We start from the raw sequence: 8,361 nt of genomic DNA on the forward strand, positions 1-8,361 counted from the left end.
ACCTGACTTCAGCTCTTGACAAAAAAAGAAAGTAAAGCTTCAGGTTCCCAATAATCTCACTTGAATTTTCCTTTGTTCTTCCTTTTTTAAAGAAACGTCCTTTTCCTTTAAAGTCTATGGTCGGTGGTGTCTCAAAATAACCATTGATTCCAACTCAGAAAGTCACTATTTCAGGTTATTTGTTGACGTTGATCATTTGTTCTTCTGAATTAACAAGAAGTGTGTGAGTGTGTGAGAGGGAGCTGTGCTTTCTGCAAGAGAAGAAGAAGAAGAAATATACGTGTGACAAATTATGCTACCAAGAAACAACACATCATTATCCTTGGGCCTGGGGCTCAGTGAGTCGTAACGAGAGTAATAGGAAATCCACGGTTGGGGAGAGAAACGGTCGTGCATGGCCGGTGGAGAGAGACCATGCAGGGGTATGGATGCTGGAGAGACTCGCAAAATTATGGCTCAAGGCTATTGTAAAAACTGTCGAGCGTAAATGACTGCGATTTCAAACATCTATGGAAGAAAGAAAAGAGAAAGGGGGAGAAAAACCGAGTCTTTCCCTCGCTGTTATAGAGAGAACCGTCAAGTTTTAGTGCGCATTGCTAATTAGTCAATTTCTCTCTGCCTTCACAGCCCGACGACTTTGCTGCTGAGCTGAAACTGCTAATTTCTGGGACCAGCCTTTTTTTGGCTGTGAACTGGATGGATGAATGGCTTGTCTCGCACAAATGACAAAAAGCCCCTGCCTTAATCTCCATCGCCAAAATAACCCCTCATCTCATTCTGCTCCTGCTAGTCCTTCAAAAGAAGGTGCTTTACACAACACACACAAGTTTTTGCATCTGTATCATGAATATAATATGCACTATAGTGTCCCCACATTGTTTATTATGTTTAATTAAAGCATTCAAAAAATCATGTGACAAAAGCATCCTACACAATGAAACACAACGTGAGCACAAAAGTGATGTAAAGTTATACAAGAACAAGCAGGAAAATAAAGTCAAACATAACGTGTACTATTATCTGATGAGTGCATTGTGTCACAACCTGGGGTCTAGCTGCAGGCCTGAAAACACAAAGGGTTGAAACCTAATACAACATCCATCAGTGCACAGTAGTGTGTTGTATGTCCAAAACCTGAAGCAGATTCCACACACATTTTCACCTCCGCAGACCCACAAAGCCAACCAGTCCGGGCTTTATCCGTAAAAACAAGGTGACTGATGCATCACACAAGGAAAGTAAGACTCCTTGTTGTGTTGTATAAAACTACTTACCATCATTACACTTAAAGGAACCTTCACCCACATTATACAAACTCCCCTCATTCTCCCCAGCTCAGACCAGACACCAGAGGTCTTACACCAACATTTTAAAAAACGTGTAAACAAGCCATCTAATCTTATTATCTGAATCAGGAGTGCATCCTTCCTATGACCCTGTACAGGAGTAATCAGCAAGTGTAATCCTAATCATTAGCAGGTCGACACCGAATAGCTGCAGGTTAAAAATAAGTAAAACAACATTCTTGCAAATCCAATCAAAAGCTTTTAGAAATGACTTATTAGGACAGAATAAACTGTCAATTAAATAAAGAGCTCAATTAGAGTTGAAAAAAAAAACTTACATACAGGATTCCCAGGGGAGCAGAAGTGACAGATACCTCACAAGTTGTGAAATGACAGATAGGGATAAATGGGTTTGTTCATGTACTATGAAATAGAGCAACACCATGCTACCGTCAAGCAATAACAGGCCACATATAAGTAGCTTTAATAATAGATGGAACCACAACATAGTTTGATTTTTGAGTGTTTGACAAGCGCGCAGGCTGCATGTCCGCCACTTGTAGTTAACGTGAGCACACTTATTTTATATGAACTCTGTGAGATGACTGATTAGAGTTTGCATCTCAAATATCACCTGGAAAAAAAACACTGTCGTATAAATTAGTGGTTTGAAAGCGCTAAGAAAGCAGTTTGTTTTGTTGTTTACCACTCGTCTTGTGTTGCCTCATTCCCAAAGCTCTTGACACCGCAAAGCTAAAGTACTGTATTTCACTTCGGAGTCAACATACTGTTATCTGTACTAGCGCTCAGTTAGCACTACATTACCCAGGTCTCGAGCGTGCTATTCTAACGCAATAAAATGACCATTTCCAACTCTTTCAGCTCTTTGTAGCAACTCAGTCTCCTGAGGCCACTGGTCTTCAGATTGCAGGGCGTTTATGGTTGTAAGTTGTTGCAGTGTGCAGAGAACGGAGGAGGGGGGGGGGGGGGGGGGTCATCAGATAAGAGAAGAATTTCTAGACTAATTAAACCCTTTGAGACAAAGAATCACACCACAGTGATTTACAACTCTCTGTACCAGTTAACTCAACTCATATTTATCTGTCATATTACTCAGATACTATATCTACCTCTGTGGGTAAAAACTTGTTTTGTCTGCAATGTTATTGAGCATATTTGAGTAAATAAAAACAGTTACACAAGAATTAAATACTTCAGTGATGAGTTTGAAAAGAGACAGCTGCTAGAAATGGTGCACATAGATCGAGCAGCTAATCTTCTTTATAATACATTTAACGCTCCTTATTTACCCTCCTGTATTTTCCATGTAACGCTAACATTATAGCATGATGTACCACTGTTTAAATACATAAAATATAACTAAACAACACAAACTGTAGACATTTTCGTCGCCTTGAATGACTGATTAAAGAGTGAACGTTTAATCTAATCAGTGCAATGGAACAAAACAGAATGAGAAGCTCCAAACTTGTGAATAGCAAAAGTCTACCAGGCATAATTCCTTTTGCTGGCTGCTGCAGAGGGGTATGCTAAGATAGAAAGTATTATTTTCCTAAATGGAAGGTGTCAGATGGTCACGGAAATGTGATCGGCTGTTCAAGATCACTGCTTCCCATCTGCAATTTGTGACGTGTGAAAGATTCAGCCCAAATGTGCTCACCAAGCGTAAATCCTCAGCACTTTCTCTTATCGTGGAAAAGCAAGATAACCAGCTGTTTACAGATCAGAGAACATATCATATTAATATCATGGAGAGGGTGATATCATCTTGTTTGTAAAATATTTTGTTAACTAAGTGTGCTGTGCTATGCTATCCTATAAAGTGAAAGTTGTAATTTATGTGTTACTGAAACTGTTGTAGTTTAAAGGTTTTTGTCTGATAAAAATATTAAAGGGGGAACATTAAATGCTGCAGGCAGCTGCTAAATAAAGAATTAAGGGAGGCACATTTAAAGGCAGGTTACAGTACATACTAAATTATAAAGCTTTTAGCTGTTAGATTATAATTAAAGAACCCTCTAAATTCCTGTTAACTATATGTCTATACACAGGCAGGGCTTTTATTTCACATTTGTTTTATATGACGTTAGAAGAGTGCACAGTTGTATTAAATGATATTTTAGGGCTTTTGATTGGGGGCATGTCTTCCAGAGTCCCAGCAAACTGTAACTTTAACTGTTAGTGGCAGTGGATGTACCAGTTTGTCATCTCTGGAGAGGAGCTCCCTCATAAAAAGAACAAATGAGTTCACCTGAAGCAGTACAATAAAAAAGAGGAGGAGAAAGGGTCAGTCAAAGTGCAGCTTTCGTTTTATCGAATGAAATTTGGACATTTGAACAGATGTACTCACTTGTTTACTTGATTGTTTATTTATGTTCGATAGATTTTGATTCTGGGACTGATTAGCGCGTGCTTGTCATTTTAAATGAAAGTTAGTCAGAGATGATTCATAAAACGTCCGCTGTGTAATAAATTGGAAGCACTTATATTTGCCATTCAGGGAGTATGGGAGGCCTGCTGTTTTAAACCCCTAGATCCCCACACATGGCGTAGCCACCACAGACACGGCTCAGAGAGTCAGCCGGCAGCCGGGAGGTGAGCAGAAAGGAACAGGCGGTGTCCCCTTTAGAGTGAGCACAGGAGCGTGTGTGTGTGTACAGTATGTGTGTGTGTGGCATTTCTCAAATGACAGAAGGATACCAGTTGTGCAGTTCAGGTGGGAGGAGACATGAAGGTGTTGTGGAGACTCACCTGAGGGAGAGTCTGGGCAGAGGGGACCAGGGCTGTAGTGGCTACCCGGAGATGTGTAGGGGCCGCAGGAGGCCACGGTGCCGGGGAGGAGGTTTGGGGGCTGGAGGGAGAGGGGGCTGCTGTTGCGCAGTCTCCCCAGCGTGATGCATCTACCTTCAGGGTGGCAGCAGGCGTGGAGTGGGGTGCGATGGAGCGAGCACGGGCTCAGTGGCGCGGTCACCTAGGGACGCTGAAGCTGCTGTAGCAGGACTGATAGTTATTCCTTGAGAGAATTGCAAGATGAGCCCCATTGTATTAGCAAACCCCTTCTACTAAAACTGTATCAATGTTCTCAAGCCTTAAAAAAGAAGTTGGGGTGCAAATATCTGACACTTGTCTGAGAGGAAAATACAACTTTAAAGGTTTATGTTGAACAGAAGGAATATAATGTTGAATTATTTAATCTGCAAGAGACAATTATATACAAGGTTTGTCTCATTTAGCTTTATATTCTAAACTGTGTGTTTCAGTGTGAATCAGAATTACTATTGTCAGAGTTAAACTCCAGTGAATTCTTTTGGCAATGGTAAGCCGGAAAATTATTCCATACTGATTTGAAATTCTCAGACATTAAGCTTTTTAATTTGCCAGCCATACTTTTGTGTTGCAACTGTTTGAGTCGTATGTTTTAGAAATTCTCTGTGTCTAATATGGTCAGCACTCCCAATTATTCACTCCACTGACAAGTGAAACAAATGGGACCAACCAGTGCATTCTGTATTATCTACACCCCTTGGATTCCCTGACAATAATTAATACAATGGCAAGCTGCTGTTAGCAGCCCCGACGACATGAGCTCAACAACATAAGCTCTCCCTTTCCAAGAGCTCTTGAGGGAAAATTACATCCACAGCGAGGTCATACACGTTGTGACCACAAGCAGCCGGGTCATATAGAAGCATAGATAAAGGTCTTATTGTAGGGTGCTGTTAACATCGCCAGGTTATTACTCACATCATTACTCCATGAATGTAAGGTGCAAGGAATATGTCAAGACTAATATGAATGTAGCCCTGACCATAGAGATATACACAGCCTGTAACAGCAAAGACGGTCCTGTGTATATCAGGGAAGTTCATTAATATGCCACATGATCTCACTGAAGCAGCAGTGCTGACCACCTCGTTCATGTGGTCACACATCATTATGTAGTGTTACTTCATTTTCTTATAATACTCATAAACAGGATTACTAATATATGATATGAATAGCTTATACTCTAAGTACGCACTATTAGGTTATTTAGGTGTCTATTTTAGCAATAAAAACAAAATTAGTCTCATGTTAAAACACAGAAAAATAAATGCATGCGCATTTTTTTTGGTTCAACAGTAAGCTGGCCAATATGTCCATTTGAAGAGTTGTCATGTAATCATACTAACCTCCTCTTATTTTAGCCTGCGAGGATATTAACAGGTTTTTTAATTATAGAGGAGCACATTCCCCCAACATCCATTAAAGGAATGCCATGCTAATTTTAAATCCTCGCAGCAGGCACTGGCATCAACAGAAGAAAAGTGGATGAGTTTCTCTTTAACAGCTGTAATTTGTGTTTTCCAATCACCATGCTGATTTCTGCTCATTATACTCCGGTTTCACACCGGTAAGTGAGCAAAGTTTGGATTGATTGACTCTAATTAACTAAAAAATGTTCCAAGCCACGGATTTATTATCATGCTAGCTAGCCACAAATGTCAGAGACTTTCACAAATTATTATCCTGTTAAGATAAATATCTTTGAAATCAAACGAGTGTGGAAACACAAGGAACACGTATTGTTATACTGATGAGTTTGTTTGGCATGTTTTCTGCCGAGTTCCACATTAAAGACTCACCTGGGCAAACACACACCGTTCCAGTGTATTGTTAAGCTGTATAGTATGACTGAATGACAGATGCTGTAGTCGCCTAAACTTTAAAGGCACACACTCCCTAATAACCTACTGCAGTGCATGAATACTGAAGGGAATGAACAGAAGAGAGTGTTGAAACTAGTTTTGTTAAAATAAAATATATTTTCCCCTAAGATTAAATATATTTGCAGTTACCATATAAAGCAGTGCAAAGCTGTCTAGTCTACTCTATGTTAACAGAGGACCTGTTCCCTCCTGTGTGCTCCAAAACTTGGCAGCATCTCCCTCATTGATATTTTAGACACAGTAGCACCTCTCTCCACTCACATTCTTTCCTTGACTCCATCAGCTCCATGGCTCAACTCTCCACTTGCTTCTGAACAAAGACAGGACGGTTTGAGCGGACACCTCCATTTCCCTGGTTTTTAAAAAAGATCTCAAAACAGAATTTTGGTTAGCTTGAGAAGACAGAACGTTGCTCTGATTCACTTGGCTTCACGTCAGCGATCAGAAGTAACCGGTGAAGTGAATCCAAACGAAACGGGCCCATCGTCTGCATGGTGGCGCTAGGCGGAAATTGAGAATCATGCTGCCTGTAAATCAGATTTTCACAACATGTCTCTTGAAAAATCTGCTTTTATACCAAACTACACAAAAAAAATCTTCTAAAGCAGCTTAGATGTATCACATCACAGTGAGACTTGTGCTGTATATTCCATCCTCATCATACTGAAACAAACATCTAACATACAAGTAAATACATCTCAGCTGTCAAGTAGTCCCATTAGTACTTCCACAGTCCACCCTCTTTAGAGGAGCAGCATTAAGGTGTGTGCACATTGAGGCATGCCTGCAGATAAATGTGATGACATCCAGTCGAGGCTCACTTTCATTTATTTAGGGGATTGATTAGATGCAAAGAGAGGAGATAGATGTATCTGGGAGGCACCTTCATTTGAGATATTGCCATATAGTCAGTAAGGAATATTAGACGGACTGAACATTTTTCTCTTCAAGGTGCTTTTGGACATCTTGTGGCATCATGGCTTTGCAAGTAGTCAATATAAGGTATGGAGTTAGTGCCATTATGTTTGCATGTTTGTACAATATGATATAGTGTGTTTAAGTTCAAGGCTACAGAAAAAACTAAACTCATAAAACAGACAAAACAAGTTTGAACACTTACTTTATTTTCCAGCGTAATTATTTAAAAAGTCTAATTGACTGAATAATCATAATTAATTAATTTGAGATTAAATGCTATGGCTAGGTTACAGATACTAGTCTAGACCATGTTGTAGTGCATTATGTCTTTCTTAAGTTGTTGTGTTCACACTGCCCCCTTCTGTCCCCATGAGTAGAAGAGCCATCCAGTGTATTGACAAACAACAGCTTCTCTATCAACCACACAGACAGGAGGAGAGGGCAACACTTATTTGTAAGGAGCAGTCTCAAAGCATTGACCTTGGAATCACGAGGAATGCAATATTAAATCAACCCTATATATAATCCTTTGTGTGAGCATTGTTATCTACTTGTTTCTATTTTTAATGTATATTAAAATATGTAATAGGTCTGAAAAGATTTTGTATTGTTTATCCATGAACACTTTTAGTTAACTTTAAAAGTCTGTATGAAAAAGGCATTACTGTGTACCATTAGTATGACATTGTCGAAACATGATGGAACAAAAATCAATTTTCTACAAGAACTAAATGTGATTCAGTTAAGATTCCAAATTGAAAACACCGTTTCCCCAGGGTTCTTTAGAAAGCCAGTGGATAGTGCGCACACAACATCCTTTTGTGCACACTATTTACCCCTGGATTGCTTCAGGCTAATGTCTCAATAATTTTCACTCCTTTCTCAGGTCCTTCCCACAAAGGACTTAACTAATGATCCATGGACAAAATGAAGCATTTAAATTTATTCATTAATCATTCATCTCCAGCTCATTGAAAATGCTAAACTTCCACAAAATTAAGATTGAATATTGAAAAGTGATTGAGGGAGACAGCTTTCAGAGAGTGGGGCGAGTGAAGGAGTGCAGAGTGCGAAACAAAAACAGGGTCTTTTATGAGACAGTGGTCTTCACATGGACATGGTCAAGGTGGCCAAGGTGCACTAAGTGCTAGTTAAGGTCACAGGGTTTCACTAGTTGTAATTAGATCTTGGAATCTGGAGAAGCGTAGAATTTCTGTCAACACTGCCTGTAATTATTCTCTTTTCCAATTAATGGTGACATAGATTAATTATCTGATGAGGCAAAGCCAATTGCAATCATTCACCCAGCTAAAATTAGATCAGTCCTGACAGCAGCATGAAAGTCACCTGTTTCATTGTTATGGATTTGCTGCAAGTAAAGAGGGGGGAATAGTGAAGCGTGCTAGGGTAAGTAAGTTGTCTGGTAC

Source organism: Semicossyphus pulcher, unplaced genomic scaffold, assembly GCF_022749685.1.
Source record: "Semicossyphus pulcher isolate SPU_LCO1_2020_fin unplaced genomic scaffold, fSemPul1.0.p SCAF_7, whole genome shotgun sequence".
In the NCBI taxonomy this organism is placed as follows: Eukaryota; Metazoa; Chordata; class Actinopteri; order Labriformes; family Labridae; genus Semicossyphus; species Semicossyphus pulcher.